This window comes from Heliangelus exortis, chromosome 2 (assembly GCF_036169615.1).
Source record: "Heliangelus exortis chromosome 2, bHelExo1.hap1, whole genome shotgun sequence".
NCBI classification, from domain to species: Eukaryota; Metazoa; Chordata; class Aves; order Apodiformes; family Trochilidae; genus Heliangelus; species Heliangelus exortis.
This window is the reverse complement of record NC_092423.1, coordinates 19,659,264-19,685,332: the sequence shown is the minus strand read 5'-3', so window position 1 is coordinate 19,685,332 and position 26,069 is coordinate 19,659,264. Positions and strand designations below refer to the sequence as shown.

General features: G+C 37.0%; 2 long non-coding RNA genes across 2 annotated transcripts in view; both read right to left on the bottom strand.

Moving 5' to 3' along the window:
- Positions 1-384: 384 nt before the first annotated feature.
- On the bottom strand, positions 385-6,082 carry LOC139793680 (uncharacterized). The gene is made up of 3 exons (XR_011724714.1): positions 5,469-6,082; positions 1,429-1,515; positions 385-1,331 (listed from the first exon to the last, which is right to left on the bottom strand). It is a non-coding gene; the product is annotated as an uncharacterized lncRNA (long non-coding RNA).
- Positions 6,083-6,785: 703 nt separating this feature from the next.
- LOC139793679 (uncharacterized) overlaps positions 6,786-26,069 on the bottom strand; it is a 28,912-nt gene continuing 9,628 nt past the window's right edge. The window contains exon 3 of the long non-coding RNA XR_011724713.1: positions 6,786-6,937. This is a non-coding gene — a long non-coding RNA (uncharacterized lncRNA). The remainder of the gene's footprint in view (positions 6,938-26,069) is intronic.

Below are 26,069 nucleotides of genomic sequence, written 5' to 3'. Positions count from 1 at the left end.
TGCCACATTCTTGTCATGAGGGATGTCTGTCTTGTTCTGTGCACAGAAGGAAGAACATTCTGGGGGTAAATGCTGTGAGAATTACTTTTGTCCATAGTATTTATTTCCAAGCTTTTTTTTCTTTTTCTTTCTTTTTTTTTTTTCCAAACAAAACAACAAATCAAAAACAAAACAAAAACAAAAAACAGAACAAAACAAAACAAAAATGCAGCCATTTTCTGGAGATTTTAAATTTAAATACTCAGATTTTGCAGATATTTAAGCAGTTTCACCTGGAAACTGGCAAACAATCATGAACCACTCTCCCAGCTGTTAACTCAAAGGACACAAACAGTAAATGCTTTTCATGGAAATACTTTTTATATAAGTAAACAGTATTTTCCATCTAAAATTAGTGGATTTCTTTGATTAATCTTTCATATTATAATGAAAATCTGACTATATGATCTAACCCTCAGTGCAGACTTACAGAAATGCAACTGAAACTGAAAACAAAATCTTGTAATGCCAAGAGACAATGCAAATGGTAATAAAACTCAACAAGACACACTGGAGAGTGTCACACAATTTGTAGAAGGCACAATGGCTCCAGCTGAACAAGAGGAACAAGTATTTGCCCTTTTAAAGCTAGGTATTGTTGTGCTGTTTATAAACACCAGAAAAACAATTTTCTCACCCACAGCCTTAGTTATGTGTCTGATCTAAATTGCTCAGTAAATTGTTCTGCCAGGCCTTTACACGTAACAAAATCATTCTCATCGTTTGATAGAGGTACATGGTTGGAAGTCACATCTTTGCTCTGCCTGATGGCTTGGGCTCCTCCTCTCTTTGCATCTCTCCCATCCTGTCAGTCTTTGTTCTGTGGGAAGGCATCTGAGCCCTATACATGAATAATTGAGTGTAGAGCTGCCATGAATCAGCCTGCATATGTCTGCTCAGTACCAGGAAAAATACCCTTCTTTAAGAGTTCTTGGAAACTTCAGTGAGAAAATAAAAATATTGCATGAAAAGCTCATCTTCGATTTGCAACTACTAAAATGTTTCAAGTATGCTCCTAAAGCTCTTAATGGACAGAGGGCAAAGTATGAGAACTGAGTACAGTGATCCTGCAAAACACATTCAAACACGCCGAGATGAACTTGACTTACTGCTTTTTCTTATTTCTGGTAGAGATATCTCCAGTGTAGATTACCTCAGCTGTGGGGTTTGGGTAGAGCAAAATACAGCACTGAAGCACTCTTCTTAGATCCATACCTTTGAAGCTTATGAATACTTTCCCCATTACCTCTTCTTCCCGTGGTAGCACTCAGCTCTAGTTCATGCAGAGCAGTCTTGGAGAATAATTTGTATAATATTAATAAACATTACACAGAGGTGGTAGAAGGAAAAGCATCCTGGGTATTGAACTTGATTGTGTATTTTCCCCACCTGGTGTCCTCATGGAACAAGAGTTCTAGTGAAAATCTAGTTATAACTCTTTTCTTTGGGCTGTTGCATGTAGTAGGAACAGTTTCTCTGAGAAGCATGAAAGATAAAATAAAATTTAATACAGCATATATTCTTCATGCTATTCCTGGAGGTAGACCTACAGTTTTACATTCATTCTCAAGATATAATGTTTAGAAAAACAAGTTGTTTGCAGCACTGCTGTTTTGCAGCAAACAAAACAGACCTACCCAAACACCTCCATTTACCTTTAGTCAACCTAAGATTGCAATAAGCATTTTTTTTTTTTTTTTTTGAGTAAAGATAAAGGCCTCTGAGGTGGAACGGAATTGTTGGCCACCTGTTCTTTTTTGTAGGTTGAAAGGGACTACATTTGGAAAAACACCAATGTGGAGATCGAAATTTTTCTGCTTAAAAAAACATGTGATCAAGAAGATTTATGATTTGGAGGTGAAATAAAAAGCTGTCTCCTGATCTACCAAGGTGAAATGAGATGAGAAAGGGATTGCTTACCTAGCCATACTAGCAGTTCAATATTTAATCTCCACACTGAGATCTGGAAAATGATACTGCCTTTAAGAAACATTAATATAAAATATTTTAAATAAAATAAATCTATCATCTGTTCATCTCTCTCATGCTCTTTTCCACACCTGAAATCTCTAGTATGAAGATTTCAGAGATTTGTTTAAAACCTCCAGACTTTCCACAGTCTAAACAATCTCCATTGTTCGTGTACAGGCTTGAAGCCAACCTGGGCTTCATTGGCCCTTTTGTTCAGTGCGAAAACAGTGATCCACAGCCCTGGAGTTCATATTCCTGTCTGGGATTTCTGAGACTGAACTATGTGCACGAGAACTGTGGCTAGACAGTGAGTTCATCGTTGTGCGATGTTGCAGACTTGCCATGCACGTGCTAAAGCAAAGGTCATCATCACCCTGGTTGTCACCTCATGCACTGTATGTGGAGCAGGACTGATGGGCAGGCACAGAAACCCAGTGCTCATCCACAAACAATGCAGGGGGGAGAACAGCTGTGGGTGTGTATTGCTCCTTTCCAACTTAATCCCTGAGGCAAGTGGGCATGAGTTCAGCCTGTGATGTAAGTTACCTGGCCCATTCTCCGTGATGGGTTTTGAAAAGGGTAATTGACAGCATATGTAGTGTTAGCTCATGTTCTTGCTCCACGACAATCATTGCCCTGGATATGTTTTCCTGTTTGAAAATATCTTTGTTACTGTTTTAACTTCAGGAAGAAAACTAGCAGCCTTCATTATTCTCTAACCCAGGTGAGAAGTGTGTTGACTGAGTTTATACTCCCCAGCCCTGTGCCCTCCATCACCAGCCTGAAACCAGAACAGATACCCTTTGCTGCATGAAAGACAATGTGGGAATATAAATCAGAAAAGTCATCAAAACAGCTTACCACAGCACTCACTCAGCACCTTGCAAACTAGATGATGCTATGCATCTCTGTGTGTAATAAACTTTCCTTCCCAGTACTTGACTGATTTCACACAAGGACATCAGATTCTGGACCTATCATCAACAGAAGAAAATAATTCAGACTTTTAATCAGGTCCAGATTATCAATGCAATTTATAAGTCAAAATTCTCAGGCTTTATATTGGTGTAAACTTCTGCAAGTTGAGATTAATTTCATAATATACTGACTTTAGTAGCCAATCTGGTTGAGGTCTTAGAGGTCTTTTGCCTTCCCCCTTTTGTATCTTATTTTTCCTCCTCTGTTGACATTTATTACAAACGCACAGGTGGGCAAACTGAGCAGCCTGTAGAAGTCACACTGTACAGAAACTCACTAAATGATCTTGGTTAAAAAAAATCCCCAGGAAAAAAATGTACCTTTTACAACTTCTTCCCATTTCTACTTTTCCAGCCTTGAAAAGGTTCATAAACATGTAGCCCTTCACCAAAGAAAAAATTTCTCAACAGATATATATATTTGTGTGTGTGTGTATATATATATATATATATATATATATATATCTTTAATGTATACAATGTGACTTTTTTTTAAGGACTCTGTCAGACTCCAACTCCTTTTATTTTCATCTGGGACCTTTACTCAAAAGGTTGTGCACTGCTTCATTGCTTTCTTAGGTCATTCTAGTTTGGGCACCCCAGTCTGGAGGACCAAAACAACCCCCCAAAAAACATGACACATTTTGGAAGATATTTTAAAAGATTTTCTGGTATAAGCAATCTCATTGTTTTCCCACATTGCAGACTCATAACTACTCCTTGAAATATGAGTTTAGAGTCATGCTTTGTATGCTTTCACTTCTAAACCCACCATTGCTAAATGCAGCAGATTTTTATACATTGCAGGGAAGATTAATGAAATGCTTTCCAGACATATGGACAGGACAGATCATTGTTTCCAAGCAAGTTTCAGTAATATCTAGTGCCAGAAACCAAAAAAAGGTGATGCTGCATCAGTCAACAACCTAAAACCCCAAATCCTTCATCAAATAACCAGCCCTGAGTCTCAATCCAAACCACTATATATTGCCTGAAAACGTAAGATAAAGAGAAGTTACAGGTTTTGGATTTTGGTTCTGGCTTCAGCATGTAATCTTGTGCACACAGATGACTACAAAATCAGCAAAAGAGGAATAAAAAGTAAAGCATATTGAAGTGAACCTCCTCCACAGATGAATAAAGATAAGAGGAAAGTCTGCCACACTGCCCAAAGATAAGGGTATAATCCACTCCTTCCCACCATCACATAAATCAAGGGCTAAAACCCCTAAGATGTCAGTTGGAAACAGGGAGCTGCTTCTCCAACTAATTAGGGGGTCTGTGAAGAGACCCTTCTCCTCTTGATCAGGACACAAGCCAAGGTAACTTCCCTGGGATTAAGAACCCTTACCTGGAGCAATAACCAAATATTTTGCATGCTATAAATCTGTGAATCTTTAGATGTGTCTTCTACCTGTATATAATCTGTATATATGGGTTTCATCTTTTATATATGTTTACAACAGTGCACGTTCTGTGATTCTTTGTGTGATTCTTTGTAAGTTGTGGTGGTGTGTTCTTGCTTTTAAGTAGTAATAGTACAGTCTCCCATTGTACCAGTGGAAACCTGAAATAGTGGCATATTAAATCTAGGTGTGCAGTTCAAATATATTATTTGTCTGAGCCTTGCAGCTAAACCTGTAATTGAAGTCCAAACAAATTGCCAGAACAGTGCACTCAGCTCTCTTTTTGTCACACAGTCTTTAATTTTTCTTGTTTATTTTTTCCTACAGATGAAGTAGGATCTTTTTTGCAAACATGAAGATTCAATGGTACCATAACTCAAATGAGCTATAGGGGATAATCATCATTATCAGGCCATGTCTGATTTTAATTATGGACTCCAAACAGTTTGGACCTGATTTGAATGTCAAGGCTAACATTCACCAGCCAACATAAACTGTCAGAAATTCCTTTTTTTCTGAGGAACTTTCAGTTGAGACCCATTCTAAGTGTCCATGAAGGCTTTTTAAATTCTACGTAAGAGTTGTAGGAAATCATTAGGATTATTTCTTTATTTTAGTGAAACAGCAGTTTAGTACAAAAAATAAAACCTTGCTAGAGATTAAATATGATACTAGATCTCAAATTGAGAAAAATCTGTCTTTTTAAAAAAGGTGGGCCAAATTGAGTTGTTCCTCTTTGAGCTGATCATATGCTGTTTCTGAGAGGTTTGATACCTGTGCAGAATACAAACGCAGTAAGCCTCTTTTTAGGGGAATTACATTGACATTTTCCACCAGTAAGTTGCAATTTCTTGTATTTACCATACAAAAAAAAAAAAAAAAAAAAACAAATAAGAAAAATAAAATATAATTGCTTCCTGCTTCTTCCATGTTAGATTTACATACTTTCACTGTCTCTAAAGTAGTAAATAAACAACATCAGACAATATGAATAGTGGGCAACAGCAGCAGAACTCTTCCCAGTTTTGAGAAGATATAGCCACTTTTTGAAGTAGATCATTTGGAATCAATTTACCTGTTAATTGCTTCATTTTCTCTTCCAGATCCTCAGATTGATTTCTGTTTCAGACACTGAGAATTGGCTCAAGTCTGCTCTTAGCAAATGCTGTCAATCTCTGTTTCCGTACTTCACCCTGTGAGACTCAGTAAAAGATAACACAGTACCTAATGAAGGGCTTTTTAAACAAGAGCTTTCTCCAACTACATCTCAAATCAAAGGAAAAAAAATATAAAACAGTATCTCAGGCTCTCATTGTTATCACTGTATTCACAGTTGCCATTTCTGAACTACATTTCCAAAAGGAAAGAAGTCTTGTTTGCAGAGAACTGCAACTCACTGGATAGAAACTGGTCAGTTCGGGGGATTGTGTATAACTGCTGTGGTATGTGTGGTTTCTCTATGTGGCTTCTGTTTTTTTCCTTCCCACCCTTTATAGGGTAACTCCCTTTTTGATAAGTTAACAAAAAAGGAGGTTGTGTTTCTATTTTCATTGCTCAGCAGGAATCTCATGAGCCTCAAATCAGTACTCTAGTAGAGAGGAAAATATTTATGAATGTGCAGAAGATTGTTATTCCATTAAATGAGAAGTAAAAATTCAATTGCCTGCCCCTCCCCAAATATAAAATACAGAGAAAATTTGAGTCTTACTACAGCTTGAAATATATTCTCTTCTTCTGTCTGACCATATAGGTTATATGTTACTTTGTCTTTCATTCTCCTAGAGACAGTTTCCCATTCTTAGCTTTCTATTAAAATTCGTACTCCTCTTACATATTCAGTGGTGAGGCTTCATGAAAAAAATGGGATTTATTAATAAGACTTGAGTGAAATCTAGGCCACACAGTAGTCAAAGGTTTTGCCACTGACTTCCAGAACACTAGGACTTTATCCTAAGTCCCTCTAGGCTGAAGTAGAGAGACTTTTGAGAGATTATAGTCAGGTCCAAAATGGACAGTATCATCCAGCTGAGTGTCTATGGATTTTCTGTCATGATTTTGGGTCTGCTCTGTCTGGACAGCTTGGTCTCAGAGTTGTAAAATAGAATACATAGATTTGTAAAGTAGAACACATAGATTTATGCTTCTAATATGTTAATTAGATCAGCTTCCTCTGATGTTTTGAGATGGCTGAAAAATCTACTTGTGATTACATAAAAAATCTTCCAAGTTTATCACCAGTCATTTCATTGTGTTGCTCTGTTCCTTCACTTCCCACTTTTAGTTCAAGTGCTGCTCAGACTAAAAAAGGGTAAATCCTCTTCATGAGAACTACCCAGAAATCCCTGGTCTCTTTCTTTTTCCATAAGCAGCAACATTGCCTGACTTCCCCCATGTGTTCAGGACAAGCAGGGACCAGCAGCCCTTCCCACATGAAGAAGAGAGGTCTTCCCATGCCCAGCAGTGTTCCAAAATTGTTGGGAACTGCTTCAAGTGTGATCACACACACCTCTAGCCCTCTTGATGAAGAGGGGAAAAAATGTTTTGCTAGGGAAAAAAAAAAAAAAAAAGTGTAAATTTACAAATGGATGTCCTCCAGACAAATGCCATACTACAGGAATCAGACACATCACTATCCTAACAGGTATGGAAGGTCTAGCTGAAGCTAGCTTAGCTATACTTACAGGCTTAGCTAAAAGCATACTAGTAAAGAGATCTGAAAACCTTCCCTAATTAACTTGTGGGGTCCTACTACAAAGAGAAAGCAACAAGGATTGTTGTCTCTCTGTCAAATAACATTTGTCTATGCCTTGAACTCTAAACTCGTGTTCTTCTGGAAATTCAGAATAAAAGCCAATAAAATTCTTTAACTTGTATTTATCCCAGTCCTTCTGAAGTCAAGCTCTTCTGTTCAGTGAAAAAGATAATTCCCTCATCAAAGCTGAAAATTGTCATCAGAGACATACCTATTTCATGTAATTTACTATAACAAGAGTAAAAAACTCTCTCACCCCTAACTTTACTGCATCAAAAACATACCAGAAACTAAGATTCAATCCACTGGAAATTTCCAAGTCCTGCCTTCTCAGAATGGGCTCATTTTTTCTCAGGTGTGAGAGCATGGAAGATGAAGAGACACGAGAAAGCTACATCCTCACCCAAGGAACACTGCTCAGTGTTACGTGCCTTCACTTTCCTCTGCTGGGGAACCACTGGTACCAATTCACCATTCTTGTTCCCAACTGTGAGTGCATCAGAACCCCATTGCAATGTGGTGTGGTTGGGTTACACTGTAAAAAGTGCTCCTGCTGAGTGCTTTGCAGTTGATAAGGAACAGGGGGCACTCAAATTTTCTGATAGAGAATGCCATAAAACCGTAAATAATTTTCTGAAGTGTATAATCAGTACACAGTCATCTCTTTACTAACTATTGATTTATCATCATTTCTATCAACTTCTCCTCTACTATTGACTGTAAAACCTGTGGGGCACGCGTGGTTCCATTATTTTTGTCATTTTGAATGGTGCTTGTCAAAAATTGGTGCAACCTGATAGTAATTTCTGTTGTAGTTTTCTTTAAATTGCAATCAATTGCTAATCCCTTATATTTAATCATAGGTATTTTCAACACAGTCAGGAAATGTTCATCATTCTACTTATTTTAAAATGTTGCAGAAGAACACAAATCATAATTAGAATGATTTAGAAAAAATTATATTCTAAATATATTTGTAAATGACACTTTTCTACTATATTTAGTTTTAGATATTAGTGTTATCAAATTGTAATGTTTTTTTAGACCAGGGTAGGTATTGTTGTTAACTTGAGAAGTATTCCCAAGCTGAGCAGCTGCAGACAAAGGGAGGTTTTCAGAAAGCTATGAAAATTGCTTTCCCCATGACAAGTTCTTGAAGAAGTCAATGAAATCTAAAATGGGGTTCTGATATAATATGCTCATAAATGTCAGGAAAGAGGTTATTATAGTCACTCACACATAGATTGGTAACAAATACACAGAGGTTGATATTAATGATTCAATTCTTACTGCAATATTATGCCCAGAGTTCTTTCTTTCCACTAAAGTGAGACATTGATCTTTGCCCTAAGAACTAACTAGCAAAGTTCTCAAAAAGGAATTTGTTTGGGGAAAAAAAATCCAAACTATTGCTCAAATAATCACTAATCTCATTTTAAAATGTCTAAAGGTCTTTAAAATTTTTTTATGTCCTGTTAATGAAAATGTTTGTTCATATTAACACTTCTTCAACATTAGAAAAGAATAATCTTTACATTACATGGACCAAGGAGAACAAATAACTTTCTTGAGAAGTAGCCCCAGGAAAGATTATGTAACCATTGTGTGCACTAACAAAAAGCCCATGGAATAAAGCCTTTTCGTTACTTATAACAGTTTCATTACTTATAACAACCTAAAAAAAAAAAAAAGAAGGCACTAAATTGCTTAAAAATATTACAGAGAAAATAGAAATACATGCTCTATCTTATTGTCACTTGTCTAGTTGGTGTATTTACCTTAAAGAGATGTACTCTGACATGTTCAGAATAAAAATTTCTATAAAGAGAATCTTTAATGTCACCAAGAAGGGGTAATTCCCAGTACTAAAAATCCTATCCTTTGCTGTCAAAGGCTCATATCCCACAGCTTTTGGTAAAAAGGGGAAAAATTGGATCTCTAGTGTTGCCATTAGGATCTATAATGTTGGTTTCCCGTTTCTTTCTTCATATGTCAAATGGCAAAATAGGGCAACCTAGAGGTGATTTGAAGTTTTTTTTTCTTCTATCTAGGGTTGTCTAACAGAGGAAAAAAAAAAAAAAACCAACCTAAATTTAATAAAATCATATTCAGGAGTGAAATAAATCCTTCCCAAGGGGGCTGCAGGCCTATTAGAAGAGGTTCACTTCTTGCAGTTCTATTCCTAGTACACTTCAATGCCACAGAGCAGCACCCCAGGGCCTGGGAGCATTCAGTCTCCAGCACGACACAGGCAGATTGGCTGAATCACAGCAGCAGCTTTTACTTTCACACAAGATAATTTAGGTATTTTCTTTGACAACCCCACCTGGTTTTAAATGCATTGGCTTTTTTAGTCACTCAAAGAAAGGTGGAATTATCATATTAGACAGTCTGCATGTCATAACTTTAAAGTCATTTCATTGTTTTGTTTCTGTAATACTTTCACTGTAACCAGCAAAAACTTAGTTCTTGAAAAGCATTATCAGGTAGGGGTCTCTATGCCTTTGTTTGTTTCCCTTCTCATGTCCTTTAATTACAGGGCAACATCACTTGCATAATTATCTTTATGGCTAAATCCAACCAGCAGAGAGAAAAAGACTAATTTATAATGAAAAAGGACCAAATACTTTTAAGAAATATTAGGCCATTTGCAGCAGGCTATGGATAAATATGCCAAGCACAAAAATTATCAGTTGAGCAAGTCTAAAATTCCAATGGAATAGAATTTTTCTTTATTTTTTACTTTTCTTTGTCAGCACAATTTAACAACACCTTGCACTTCTGCTCTGAAAAGCAGCCACCTGAAATCAAATTAAAGTCTCATTAAATTTCCCACACCCTCCTTTAGAAAAACACAGAGTGACATGGCATTCCTCATTGTCTGTCTTTAGTGTTGTTTAGCAGGGCTGCTGAAATGGTGCTAAGACAGCACTACAGGTGGATGCAGAATGCATTAATAACAAAATAATTGGAATGTCAAAGCTCATGAATTAGCACTTCTCAAATTCAACTGCAATCAGCAGATTACGGGGTTTGTGCCTTATACAAACTATAAACACTGCAATTCATTATACACACACCAATTAATTTTTTTCTGCAGGCTTCTTTGCTACTGAGTGGTAAATTAAGAAATTAATCCTTCAGAGGTCAATGAGAAAGGCTTTATTGCTATTCACAAAATCAAATACTTGGAAGAACAAACAGCCTGGGCAGCTCCCCCAGCCCAGTATATCACCACTCCATCTGTGCTGAGCATAACTTCCCTAGACACTTGGAGGGAAGTTTCTAGGCTGAGCTGAAAATTCAGACAGTTCTCAGCTATTGCTCCTTTTTCCTTAAAACTCTAACTTCAATACATCAGACAAATTATTAGATCCATAGGAGGAGAATGTGGACATGATTAAGGCTTAAATCCTTCTTTGCTGAGCCAATCCCTCGGGACATTCTCTTCCTTTAGAAGTACTGCTTACTGATGAACCTTCTTCCACCCCCATGTAAAATAACATAATAATAATCTCCCTTTACTTACATGCATACAGATCCCAAACAGCTTTGTGACAATATAATGGACAGTGACACATATCCTTGAGCTTACATTTATGTGACTTGTAGACTTGTAAAAAATAAACGGGGGATAAGGTGGGTAGTAAAACTCTTTTTTTGGTTTTCAAAACTGTCAATACACAAAATAGTTAATGAAACACATCTAGTTTTTGTACCTTCTTGACCCAACTTTGAGCCATTGGTTTCTTCACTTGGTGTCACACAGAACAACTTGAAAGTTCACTTTAGAAGAAAGTTCTACTGGGTGGAAAGAGTTTTGGTTTTCTACAGGACTATTATATTTCTCATCTAGAAAACCCAATGGAATTGATGAGTTTATTGATGAGTTTAAAAAAACAACTCGGATAGTATGCAGTTTCTAAAATCTCTTCTTCAGCAACTCTAGGGAGAGCTAAATTTTATCTGGCATACATCCAGTACACGGGTCTTTAATAAAACTGATTGACAATTATTTTTTTAACCCTGTAATCCTCTGTATCATTGATTCTTCTAGTCCCTAGAAATGTGTATGTCAAATGTGCATAGCCTCTGGAAGTTCATAAGCTCTTTTTAACCATATCAAAGATGACAGCTTTTTCTGCTTAAAAATATCTATTTTGATATATCCAAATATGGTATTATTATTGCACGGTAAGATACAGAAAGGGTAACCTGTGTTCTAGTTTGGTTGTACTGCACAGAAAGGCAAATGTCTAAATGCCCTGAACATTAAAAATTGAAGACGCACAAAAAAAAATTCTTCTTTTGTGTCAGACTGTGATTTTCTCTTTTCCCTTTTCAATTTCAAACTAACCACTGAGTGTACATAGGAAAAATAATTTCATCTTCTCTCCCTGTCAGCACCACCTGGGCTCTCCCCTTGCTATATTCCTTTAACTGATGATAACAAGCTTTTTTCTCAGAGTGTCTAATTGAATATAAGCAAGTTACATTCTGAGCAAATATTTTCCACCAATACTTAGCATTTGAAGGTTGACACCTTATATTTCAAAAATTTGAAATGCTTTCATGCCTCTTAAATTTTCTGTATTTTCTCATTATACCAGCTGGTCTAGTAACAGGTTTTACAGCTCCCCTCAAACTTTGCTTGACCTGGATCACAAAGTATCACATTAATTTTTCATGTTTTTAATGGATATTCTAAAACTTTTATGCCTGCAAATATCAAACACCTTGCTGAGTGTTACAAAAGTGATCTCTTACAGCTGCCACTTAATTTATTTAAATACCAGGAGTAATGCATTTTTTATTAAAAATCTAGCAAGGGAACAAAAGAGAAAGCCCATTTTGTCTTTATTTCCCTAGCAGCATCCTTACCCTGCCTGCAGTCCACCCAATTTAGGGAATACATAATCTCTCTGTAAATTATACAAGTGAGTGCTGTCTGGGTATTATCGCTGCATAAGGTCCAGCAACATGAAATAAGCTTGCAGAGGGATGACAGAATATCCATGTAGCTTTGCATAAATATTGGATAATGGTTTTTCTCTGAGAGATCTGTAATGCTCCAGTATCAAAATACTTATGTATTAAAAAACTAGAATGCATATCGGATTAGCCTTTTCACACTTCAGAATTATACAGTTTGGAAGAACACCTAATGACACAAGGTTTGTGTCATTACACTGTCATGGCAGTGTAACTCTCATTTGATACTTTTGGGACATTACGTGAAGCAGATTTTTTTTCCAAAATAAAACATTCCCAAATAACTTCTTTGAAGTGAAATTATTAATCTCTTTATTAATGAGCTCTTGACTTTTAAATAAAACCATTCAAATAAGCAGTCTAAAGGCAAATCTGTGTAAGCAGTTTGTGGATCTGTCGAGTTCTCAGTCAAAAGACATGATCTCATACTACTCCAAGAATCTTTCTTGTACACAAACAACAGGATCAAGCCAAGGAACTGGCAAGTTGCATTTCTGTACTAGCTTTTTTATACAAATTTCATACACTAATGTCACTGACAAATCATTTACTCAGTAGGCAGTATTTCACTTCAGATGAGGCAGACAAAAAGAACTAAGAAATTTTTGTCCGTTTCCTACCTTGCAAGATCCTTGCACTCAGAAAGTTCTTCTCAGAAGGTCTGGCCCACCCTTGTGTAAAATGGGTCAGCGATGGGACTGACTTCTTTCCCCTGGAAAAATAGTTCTCAGCCTAGGACTGCTCAATGTTGCTGAAATTGCCTTGATGAACAGGATACACTCCACTTGGCTCACTGTCTATCCCATTTGCAGATATTAAACTACTGATCCAGCAAGGCACTGAGTGCTTCCAGTTCCCACTAAAATGGAACATAACCACGCAACAAGACAATTTATACTTGTTATTTGCCTCTTTCTACCTTAGGAGCAAATTAATGAATGTTAAGCCACAGTTAACTTTTAAACAGCAAAACTTTGCATGGTTCTCTCCAAAAGGGAGAATTTACAAAGAGCAACAACCTCCAAGTAACAGAACTTCTCTGCTAAGAGGACAAAAGCAGACAACTCCACAAGGAGTGAAGTCCCTGACCTAGAACGAAAACAATTCCCCATGCTTATGTTTTCTTGAGCAGCCTGCAATATGACCATGACACAGTGATCCCAGTACATCACCTTTTTCACCAGACAACACTGGCCTTGTTTTCCACCACACTTACCTCAGCTTGGTGACCTCTGCAGAAAACAGCGATAAGCCAGTTCATCAGATGCTGTTTTTCTGAATCCAAACTCTTTTGCCAACCCTAAAGCTGGTCTTAATCATTACAAAATCACCATTATATGAAGTTAAACAGGAGATTTCTGTTCATGGATTTATGTAAGCATCATCTTTCAGTTATGTAGGCTTTTCCAGTCCCATCAGTACAATGAGAAGTTAAGCTTCTGGCAACAGCACATTTCCTGATGTCATCAGATTTGAAGAATTTAGGAATTAGTAATGTTCTACGGTCCTTTTCCTCCAAATACCTCCTCTGCATCTCATTGTACCCCCAGCTACCCTGACTGCTCTCCAGTCTTCCTGGTGAGACAAAAAAGCTTTAAAGAACATATGAGTAAGCCAAGTTGCAAACACACTTCCTCACACCCTAGGAATAAGCTAACTCTAAGCTTCAGCATTATGCCATCACTGTGACCCATGACTAACTTTACATATGACTTTCACCTCTGGCAGAACATGCTTCTTGAACCTGGATAGAAATGTCTTTATACTGCTTCAGACAGCAAGGTCCACAGGGCTTTATAACGAGTTCTCCAGCAGGTTGATTAACTGATTTGGACTTGCAGATTTAACACAGTGGTATGAATACTAATCAGAGAAAAGATGGTTAGGATAAGGGTAATGCTATGGACAGAAACAGCTCCAGAATCCAATTTATTGCTGAATTCTGAAAGACGTGGTGAATTAATAGGACTGACAGTGTTTGCAGTGGTAAATGTCTCATGTTTATTGAAGGGCAAGACTGCAAATGGTCAAGTGTACAAGTGTAGCTTTGAGCTTGAGTGAGAAAGAAAGTTTAGACCCCCAGGCATAAAAAAAAAAAAAAAAAAAAAAAAAGTTATTTCAGCATTTGGGACACAGTCCTCCAAACCATTAAATACCAGTCAAGCACAGCTTGTACAGGACTTGCTCAACTACAAGAACATTCACTGAACAAGTTCAATTGAAACTTTCTTGATAAACAGAAAAAGAGCAGTTAACAATGCTATAAATCAACCTGACCAACACAATCTGTCTACCTACTATTCTGTCATATACCATGGAGCACATTAGAACAGAGAAAAGGGAAAAAAGAACTTGCTCATTGGGTAGTGTTCAACTTATGCTTTGAGTTTTTCTTCACTACTTTGTGTGTCCTATAATAAACAAAACTGGGTCAAAGTAAACCATCAGTCACCATCCTATTAACTAAGGAACTTCCTGATAGATGGCACCTCTGAGAAAATTTTTCAAGTCTCCTGCAAGAGATTCAATTGCTTCTTTTCTGTCCATTTACAAATTGGTATAGCTAAGGTCTTTGCCAACTGGTAGTACAGGTTGAGATCAGTAACTTCAAAACTTGAGCAGTTACGTTCATGGGTAAATACCAAAATGAACAAGGAGCTACAAGTCCCTGTCTGTGAGGCAGTTCAAAGAAAGGGAACATCCAAGGTAAGTTTGGAAGTCTGATCTGGTTTATGCAGGCACCTTAATGTGATGGATAGGGAAGAAGAATCTCTTATTTGGTTATTAAGCATTCTATTATCTATCACTGAGTGTTTTTCTAAGAGTTTTCCAAAATATCTCCTATATTGAGACACGTTGAAAGCACAAGCACACACACACACCAAAAAAAAAATGCTAATTCATGAAAAGGGCAATAATTTAAAGCACTGGAGAATATGAAATACACTTCATACCACATTTAAGTTTACAATTAATGAAGACACACCTCAGGTAAACGCCAAAACACCCATGAAATAGAAACGTGTTCTGAAGTCAATTATTAATCTTAATTATTATCAAGGGAGCAAAGATAAATACACAGAGCACTGATTCTGCACATACACAGCTGTCCTTGATCTAACATGCATTCGCTGTCCCATTAATGTCAATGGGAAAACACATTGATATGAAGTTAATTCTGAGGATACGTAGTTGCTGCATTAGCAACTTTTTTTACTATGAAAAATCACAGATCAAAACTAGTGTTGCTTAAAGCAAACTTGAAAGACACTTTTGTACCGTTTCCCCTTATATTTCATACTGTTAATAACATCCAGAAACTGCTATGAGAATTATTGTGCTACAATAAATCTAAGACCATATGTGCAATGTGTTAAATGCACTACTCTGTGTGTCCACATGGATATGTGTAGCAATAAATAAATAAATACTTCAGAAAGAGACTGTAAAATAAATTTTATAACTGTCCAGTTTTTGACGTATTTTTTTCTTTGTTATCAAATGTTGTGTAGCAACACTGCATCTGGCTTATCTATAAAACACATATCTAGAATTTTCACCAGAACTCCCCATGGCCTAATCCCAAAGATCCTAGGTTTTCCTCTAATAAAAAAAAGCATGAAAAATAGGAACTTTCAGTCTCCAAGTTTTATTTCTGAACTGGATCTAGGCATGTCTGATTTCTGCTAAGACTACATGCTCCTTCATCTTTCAGGAGACTTGATCTATTGGGGTTCTCAAGACACACATAATTAGTCATTATGATACTTATGAAGGAACTGGACACTTTGTTTTGCCTATGAAGATCCAAATGTACTTCTCACCTGCAAGTATCCTAACACTTAACAGCACTTAAGACCAAGACTTTTCCTTACCTTGGATGGTTAATGACAGATAACAGTCTAAAACCCAAGACATTATTCTCTGTGAGATGTCTGATAAGCATTAGTGTTCTTGTCTGTAGTTATTTTCTTCTCTCTTCTGCTCTCTTAAGGCACCTTAAATTGGCTTCACCTACCAAAAGAGCCTAGGCTGTAACTGTGGGTCTGAATCATCGAAACCTGAAGCACTTTTAGAGTGACTGCTCTAAATAAGAGGCTAGGCTAGAATAAATATGCAGCTATTACCTGGAGTACTGTGTCTTGGAGCAAGACCAGAGGAGGGCCACAAAGATGATCAGCAGGCTGGAGCATCTCTCCTATGAAGACAGGCTGAGATAGTTGGGCTTGTCCAGCCTGAAGAAGAAGAGGCTCTAGGGAGATCTTAGAGCAGCTTTCCAGTACCTGAAGGGGACCTACAAGAAATCTGTGGAGGAACTTTTTAGCAGATTATGTAGGGACAGGACAAGGGGACACAATTTAAATATTAAGAAATTCCTTACTGTGAGGGTGCTGAGACACTAGAACAGATTACCCAGGGAGGCTGTAGATGCCCCATCCCTGGAAGAGTTCAAGGCCAGGCTTGGTGGGGTTTAAGCAACCTGATCTAGTAGGAATTCTGTCCTCAAAAGGGGGTTGGAACTAGATGATCTTCTTCCTTCAGGCTAGGAGAGAGATTTGACTCTTTTGGAAGAAAAATTATAGATACGTGTTTTCAAATGGAGGTCTGACTTTTGGACCCAAAGGCACCAGAGGCATCCACATCATGAAAGGGATGACATTGCAGAACGTGCCTTGAGCTCTGCTTCCATTTGCCTGCCTTGAAATGACTCTGCACAGGTTTCAGCAGCTTCCTACTCAAATACGGTGAGGGGTTTGCATATTATTCTGTTCTCTTCACTGTTGCAATAAGGAGCTTGGGAGCAGCATGCAGTTTTCTCTTCCAGAGTGGGTAAAGCAGCTTCAGCCTTGTCACACAACAGCCTCTGCAGAGCCAGTTCAAGTGGTTCACTGGATCTGGTCCCTCCTTTTGGAATTAAGCCCTGTGCTTTCAATTTTAAACATCCATTTACTTTAGCAAGGAAATAGGCAGACTGCCATGTGCTTAACAAAGCCTGCTAATTAATATAATTTTAAATGAAAATAATTTAAGTAAACTGATGGAAGAAGAATTTGTTATTCCTTTTCATACTGAAGACAGCCATCACTGCCTTCTCAAGAGAAATGAAGGCCTCTGTTTTTTAATATCAATCTTCAAATACATGAAAATAATTTTCATGCTTAGTTTTCATCTTTGATTCATGACAAATTAAAAATGCAATCTATTTAGATCTTCCGTGGTAGCAGATGTATGCAGTAAAATCACTGAGGCAACAGATTCAGATTTCCCCTCTTGTATGCAGAATATTTCTTATGAATGTAACTAAGACCCAACTGCAAAACCTATGAAGTTCACTAAAATATAGATCAAATGGGATAGAGATCAATATTTGCATCACAGTAAGTATGCCTGCTAAGGTGTAACAAAAGAGCACATTTTTGTAGAATGAAAGGAAGCAATCTTGTGATACAAATGAAAAGAAAAATTGTCTCTTGGTCTATTCTATTGATAGAACATCATTTTACATACAATATCAAAATTAAATTTAACTGGTTATTCTTTCCTATTATTCATTAGCATTTCAAATTTTCAAAGCCTTCACATTTTCAGTTTCAGTATTGCTACTGAAGAAGACTAACATGGGTGCTTATTTCAGCCTTTCTTTAATTTTCCCCTGATAGATTTTCAGTGCAGCTCTATTTTTCTGCGAGTGAAAGCAAATTACTCCGTCCATTCCTCATCCTTTCTTTGCACCACAGCATCAATCATACTGAATGCAATTCATTTTTTAAAAATTAATTTTGTAAAACCCATTCAGCAGCAATGACACAAGTTCATTCATGTTTGTGGATCTAAAGAGGCTGAACAAGCTGTTAACCTTCTGGGCAGGGCTAACCAGGTTCTGTATTCCACAAGAGCCCTAACGATAATTGTAGTTTCCTACCCATCCACAGACTTATCTCCCTGACAACCTCAACTGAGCTCTTGAACTGTGGAAATGATGGTCCTGACATTCTGCCCCTTCTTTATCTTCTCAGCCTTGGAAATTAAACCTCCCTGAAGAGGTTTAGTGTCACTGAGTTAACTTGATGACAAGACTTTGATTGTTTTCAAACACTGGAAGAAAACAGTCTCTACTTTTCAATTGCAGGATCCCTTCAATAGGTGGTTCACCTTCTATTTTCCTAGAGGCTGAAGCTACTGCAGTATTTTTTTCAGGCCCAGAGTAGCTTTTCACAGTTGTGGTTTATTTTAATTTCTTTACTTTTAAGAAGTGACAGATCAATGATCAGAAAAAAAGTTTAAGAAATGAAAATATTTTTCCTGTCCTGCAGGAATTCATACTTCTGAAAAGTATACTATTATATTATCAGGATTCTGGATGAGGCACAGAAATCAACTATTTATACCAATAAAAACATAATCACAATCAACCTCCACTGCATTAGTTTCAAGGAGAAAACAAATAAAGTATCCATTTTTTTGGATGAGCTATAACAGGAATAAATACTTCTTACTTCCTATATAAAGATATGGAGGTAATGACAGAGTTAATTTAGATTCCTGTTCAGTTCTAGATATGGAGCTGGAGCACTTCAAAGACAATGTGGTAGAACAATGCATTTCATCTGCTCTGCTGCTTGACACAGGGGTGCTTTTTTGCTTAGGCAAATATCTGAAATGGAATACATCATCCTAATTGACTGATGTTTTGGCTAAAAGTTTAAGTATTTGTTAACTGTCTCAGAAACTGGAACTGGACAACGTCACTTAAAGCATTGCTCCCATCTCTGCCATAAACACAGCAGAGTGTAAGGAAACTTTGTCCTCATGTCCATACCCAAGAAAGAGAACTGGAAAAACAAACAAACAAACAAAATAAATTAAGAAGAGCAAAAATGTTGTTCCTTACTACCACTTCTGCTTCTGATTATTTCCAATCCTCATAGTTTTTTTTTTTTCAAACAAAAGTTAGGTAATTTGAATGGGGAATTGTAAAACCTTGCTGCTGCTCCCATGACCACTTACGAAAGAGTTCTCATTAATGAGAATGTTCTGGGATGAAACTCTTCTATGATACTTCATTTCTTATGATATGACTGCTAAGAATGAAGAGCTAGTGTTCAGAAAAAGCCACATAGCCTTTTCTGAATCTCTTAATTAATGAAATAATTGCATACTTCCTAGCTGTAGAATCACTGAGAGGGAAAATTAAAAAACCACTTAACTGTGATAAAAAACCACTTAACTTTAACTGTGTTAAAAATCCAGACTGACTGCATTGTGTTGACATTTAAAAATAATATAATTTCCACTTATGAATTGTAATAGTTTGATATAAACGTCACAATATAGTTATGCCTTTCAAATACAAGCTTTCAAGTTGTATCATTCAAAATATATAGCAGGGATGAATCAAGGGGAAATAATACCCAAAAAAAGATGTCTGAGTAGATCTTTGAACAAGAAATGTCTTTTTAATTCAAGTACTATTAAAATTCAGAAACATATATACCGTTAGTATGACGAATATATTAATTGGAGGAATGGAATTCCATTAATCTCTGCAAAGGTAACAATTATCAGTGCTAATGGGAAAAGAAAAAAAATGAAAGCATGAAAAGGAAGTTATACTGTTATGTTGTCAGGTGCAGTGATCAATGGAAAAGCATTTATAACACTAATGTGTATAGTTGCTGTTGTGGCAATGAATAAGAATGGCATTTTTTTCTTTTCAGGTAAGCTGGTCTGTAGAAATTCAAAACCTACTTGGTGAAAGGACGTAACAGATCATCGATCTTCATCAGACCCCCAGAAGACCTCAGATGTATTGTAGGGAGAAAAATCACCAACCACCACATGTGAACATGCTGAATCCAAGGACTTTTTTGAAGTCTTAACCTCAAAGGTAGAATGCATTTCTCTGGAGACACACTATATTTCTTCTCTCTCCTAGAAGCCTTGCATGGTTCTGATCTGAAAGCTCAATACAATCACTGATCAAGTATCCCAGCTATGCAAAGAAAAGCAGGTGGAACGTTTTCACTAGACTAGAGATCAAGTTTAATAAAATTTCCCCAAATGTGCATCCAATCTGACTCAATTACTTAATCAGATTTTTGTCAAAACAGATTAAACAATTAACATAACCTTCAGACACTGCAATCTCCAAAGAAAAGAAGTCTCTCTTCTTCCAGGCAATGATCAACCAAGCAGAGTTTGTATCCTGTGCCTTAGCCCTCCATGTAATACCCCCAACAGCTGCTGGGGTATGAGCCATTAAAATTGATATATTTATTGGAATACAGATCTTGATGGTGCCCTAGTGCCTTTGCCTGAACAGAAAGCTTTTACTGCTAAATGATAACATTATGTTATATACACACTTAACACTGCCAGTGAGACACAACTGAGCCCATCACAAAAGTGCTAAGCAGTGATATGAGAGGTTTTTTAAGCTGATTTACAATGAAAATAGATTGTGCATGCCCAGTCACATAGAAAATGCACAAACCTTGATAAAACATTTAGGGAATTTTAATGGAAACATACCAGGAATGTGAAGCTGAAAAGGCACTTACTCTGTATTCTCAGATGATGTAACACTCACAGATTCTATTGATAATGAAGCTTTTTTCAGCCAACACTTTACTTATTCTTGTGGGATTGTACGTATCTTTGTGAGTTGTTTCCCTAAACAAAAAACCAGAAGTGTCAGAGCATTTTAAAATGATAAATAAATAAATAAATAAATAAAAGAGAAACTGAGAAAGGTAACTTAATAGCAAAGACATAGTGCACCCCCATGAGATAATAAATTGTTAGAATAAGTGTCATGATCTGCTTTTTATCTATCTCATGGGCAATTTTGTTAGTTGTAAGAATGTCATTCTGAGAAAACAAAGTTCAAGATGAAAATGTGAGTTGATACTGCCTTAAGTTCTTTGTGGTTTTATACTTTGGATCTCATGTTTTAAAAACTGGGAATAAATAATGTTGTCCTTCTCTCTTCTTTTACTAATACACAAAAGACATATTTATCCTTCATATCTATTTTGAATTCTTCAACTTCTTTTCACAGTATTTTTTTCAACTTTTTCTCATCTGTAACTTTATAGTAAGAGAGATTGGAAGACAGTAAAAAAATTTCAGAAGAATCTTTGATTCCCACAATAAGACTTCCTCAGAGACTAAGACTTCTTTTTTAAATTACTGATGAACTTGATGACACTTCTAGATAAGCCAGTTTGCAACTAAAATATTTGCATTTCCTCCAAAGAAACATGTTAATTTTCCTTTTCCTGTATTCATCAAGGCTCTAACAATGCTTTCTGCAACTGGAAAGTAACAAAATCAGAAAGAAAATTAAAATTAAGAAAAGAAACCTAATTTGCAGAATGCACTCCATAGGAAAAGTCTGTATGCACTCTTATTTTGGGCTTTTTTTTTTTTTTTTTTTTTTAGTCCAGGATCTTAATTTCTTTGACATGATATTTTTATTGTCATTGTAACATTCAATTCACTAGTTACTGGGGATTTCCAAAGCAAAGGAAAAATTCATGAAGACCATGTAATTTTTGTACCAAAATCTACTTCTCATGCTAAATCTCCTTTCATGCTTGGTGTGAACTTCCACCTTTCAGAGATGAATGCTTCCAAGGAGACAGAGCAAATAGAACTGAATTCTGCTCAGTATTATGGTACAGATAATAGGAAATTAAAATTATAAAAATCTCACAGCAAAGATGACACCTTTCTGTTTTGATGGGATTTTTACAAAAAAATACTTTCACTTATATGAGATTTTGAGCTCTCTTTGGAAAAACCTGGTATCTGAACATTAACATACTGACTTTTTCTGCAACTGCCTGAAAGCTCAGTCAGCTGAAAAGATATTTGGAGTACTGTCCTTGTAAGACCATTTGATAATTAAAGCTGGAAGGGACCTCAGAATATCTCAAGTCTAATCACCTCTTCAAAATAGGATCAGCTACAAGGTCAGACCCGGTTGTCCAGCTCTTCCCTCTACAAACCGAGTCTTCCTCCTTTCTCTTTGCCCATCAGGTCACCAAAGTGTTAAAGGTAAGATCATTTAGAGCATTTTTCAGCTGGGTAATAAGACAGGAAAATCCTGTGGCAGCTCTACCTTGCCTTGATACAGAGTGGGGGATCACTGGACATCTGCATTGCAAGCAGTCCTTGACACAATTAACCCTCCATCCATAATCTGATGGAGGGTTACGTCTCCCTTGGATGTGACACCTGCTCTTCAGGGAGAAGGACTGGAGGACATTTTCCAGACTGCAAGCAGTAGAACTGTGGGGTAATCTCAGAATTTTGGAAGCAACACAGGATTTTGATTCTTCAGAGCAAACAGCCCCCTGCCTCCTTGTAAATCGGGAATCTGGTGTATATAGGAACAAGTGATACTGGAGTAAAGAAGAGATAGCAGCTCATCAAGACCAGCTTTCCTTGTTCACAAGGCATCAGTGCATTATATACAGAGAAAGCCTTTTTTAATTAAAGGTTCCTAACTCTTGGTCTCTGTCTCTTGTATGGACATCCCTCTCTGGAACCTGTGGGAAAAAATCCGCGGAGGCTTAAAGGATGACACGCAGTCACCAATATGGTTGAAGTGAAGTCATTTATTAACAGTGGGCACTCGCTTTATATAGAGCCCTTGTTAATATAACGATATCTTGCAGGTGGCTATATCTTGGCCACAAATTCTGTTCTCACAGATCTTCTGCTGGCTTCCTCATTATCCTGTTATTTCTTCTTTTCTACTGCCAGCTCCCTTATCTTTTTCCCATAGCTCATCTTTCAGTAACCTTGCAACTGGGTCTCAAGGCCCTTAGTTTACTCTAGCTAAAGCTAAAGAGTCAGGATTGCTCACATGTCTGTTTTCTTCCAGACAGTTTCCCAACAGGAACCTTAGCTTGTTGATTGTGCTCCAATGACAGAGGTGGGCAGACACACAGATACTCCTTTTCTGTGGACTACATGCAGCCTAATTCTTGCCCTATAGCACAACAAATCCTGGTGTCATACTAAGTTCCTGTTACAGCAACAGCATATTTAAGTATTCTATCAACTAATATTAGAGAGTCATCTCTATCTAGTTTTAAATGGCCATGACTCCTGAAACTGGGCACCCCTAAGAAAGCTTTCAGAAAAATAATTTTTCAGAAAGCTTTAAGACAAGAGAAGACAGTTCAAATGTGCAATAACAAACTCAGGCAACAGAAAATTGAAGCTTGGGCAAAGCTATCAGGTGGAGGCTCCTTCTGGTCAGGCTCCAGAGAAGGTAACTGGTTCTGTGGCAAAGAAGAGATAAAAGAGGATCTTGTGCTCTGTATACCTCGGAAAAAAAAAGGAGTTCATGAACTCAAAACAAAAGGAGGAACTTGAATATTTAAATTTAACAAAAAATATTTCATAAATCATTCTCATACACGGGCTAAGACTGTAATGCTTCTGCCCAAAGGAGCCTTGCCCTGCAGTAGCCTCAGCTGTAAACACAGTGATCCTGCAATCACAAGCTTTGAGTACTTTCAGCATTACCCATCCTAAAGAATATTTAAACAGGATGTGGAGCATTCAGCTTTTACTGTCACACTTCAGTTTCCATCACAGTAATCACAAGACTGCCATCAGCCTCAAGCCTTCTGGAGTTTTACCATAGGAATTTCAAGTTAGGACTCCAATCCTAACAAAATAATTTCTGCCTCTGGCATATCCATGAGAAACATCTTATCATTTGGCCCATTAAATCGGTTTATTATTTTACAGGAACTATTTACTCCTAATACAAATACTTCATCACTGATATTATCTTCTTAAGGAATATAGTATGGCTTGAATTTCAGACGATTGCTCAATGTGGCTCGAAGAAAAATCTCTCCACATTTTTAATTTAACTGTTCTCTATGTTTGAGAAGATGGACAAAAATTAAAATATACCATGTCTATCAGTAGCTGCTTGTGCTATTGTCTTGTACTTACACTATCTACTTCATTATTTTTTCTTTCAGATTGAAGTTTTAATTTTCATAGACTGTGATCTGAGCTTAATAAATCAACAGGAATGGAAGTAATGAAAGAAGGCTAAACACCACTCAGAGAATGAAAGAAAACACAAGAATAGTTTTCTTTACGGATGGTCTTTAAAATGAATGATTGTTTGAGATGGTCCCTACTCAGCAGTGCCATAGCATAAAAATATATTGAGTGAAAACAAGCAGGTTGGGTCATACTGTGCCCTCAGATGCATACAGAGGACTCCCACTGACTGCAATCAGAGCCAGATACCAATATCTCATGGCAGAATTAAGCTCCAAGCAACCTTTTCAAGCAGAGCCAACTGTGCTTTCAGATACCCACACACACAGTTCCCAGGGGAGGTAGAGGTTGCAAGTGCTTTGCATTTCATGCTGGATTTCCAGCCGTGCTTTTCTTCACCAGGGACCTCTTGTTGGCTTAAGTCTGAACTTCCCACATAGACTGAGTTCACAGGCTGTTTGCCACTGCTAAGCCCTCTACCATACACATCCTCTTTCCAAAACCAAGCATACATAAAAATGTTTTGAATTGTATAAAAAAATACTGATGTACTTCTCAAATACCTGTCATGGCTTTCATAGCTATGTCAAAAGCAAGCAGGTCCATGGTAAAACAACAGCTACCCCAGGTGTCATACAGCATACGGAAGTGATTGAGAGTGGTGAAATTATCATAAACAGAGTTTATTCTTTGAATACATACTCTTGCTATTAATTATGGCTGGTTTGGACTTTTGACTAGAGCATCCTACCGCTTTAACTCCACCCATTTTTAGCCCCAGTATGCGACGTTAAAAAAAATTGTTTCCAACTATGACACTTACATATTATGCTCAAATTCTTGAGCATCCTACCTAAAATTTTCCAGGTGATTAAACTTGATGGTTTGTCCTGTGCCAAAACAATCTAGAAAAAAATACAGTGTTCTTGGTGAATAAAAGTGCTTGCTATGCAACCAATAAACTGTATCACAAAGTATCCAGCCAGTCCATCTTTATACATACAACTTAAAAATCTAAAATCAAATTTAAATAGTTATTAGTATTCTTCAAGAGCTTGTAATACCATAGCAATACCTGTGGAAACAGTTTTAAGCATGTATCACATATGTGTGGCAGGGGACTGTGGATGTTATCTTGGTACTAAATGTCATCATAGGTTTACAGACATACCAGGAAAGACTGAGAAAAGCAACCTCTGGTCACACCAGGTAAATGTCTGGAATAGTCTTAATGGTTGTGAGATAGTAAAGCAAGATCTGTAGTGACAGCCACAAGAGTCAACCTAGAGCCATGACAAGTAAAGTTTTAGTAGGTTTAGGGTTCTGAGAAACACAATAATTTCAGACAACCAGCAGCAGAAGCAGGTGCTGGCTAATTAGCCTTCTCCAGGTGTATTGACCATTGATGAGATTCTCAAAAAAGGTAGTAAATTTATTCATTTTTCCCCCAGGTGTTACTCACACCAATTTTTGCATGTGTTTTACAGAATTTGATGTGCAGCTTTTCCATCTTTCTCAGTTGTTACTAATAGTGCACATGTCTCTATTTGTGCCCCATTTCATACTAAACCATGGTTAGGAGTTGGAAGTCACCAGGTATGCAGGTGGTGTGCAATCCATGGTACCAGCAAACAGATGTGGGAATGAAGTATTCAGAATCCTGTCACTACTCATTATCTAAAGATAGACTTATATTACACAGGTCTAAGAATATGGCTATATTTAAAGCAGTTAGCTTCTAAGCAACTATGTTTTCTTTATTTAACTACAAGCAAAACTAGTTGTTCTATCGTAAAACTTTTTATTCCTAAAACAGAATTTATCACTTAAAAAATGTCACTAATTTATTTCCAGCTTACCAATTTGTTCACAGAAACCAATTCAGATGAG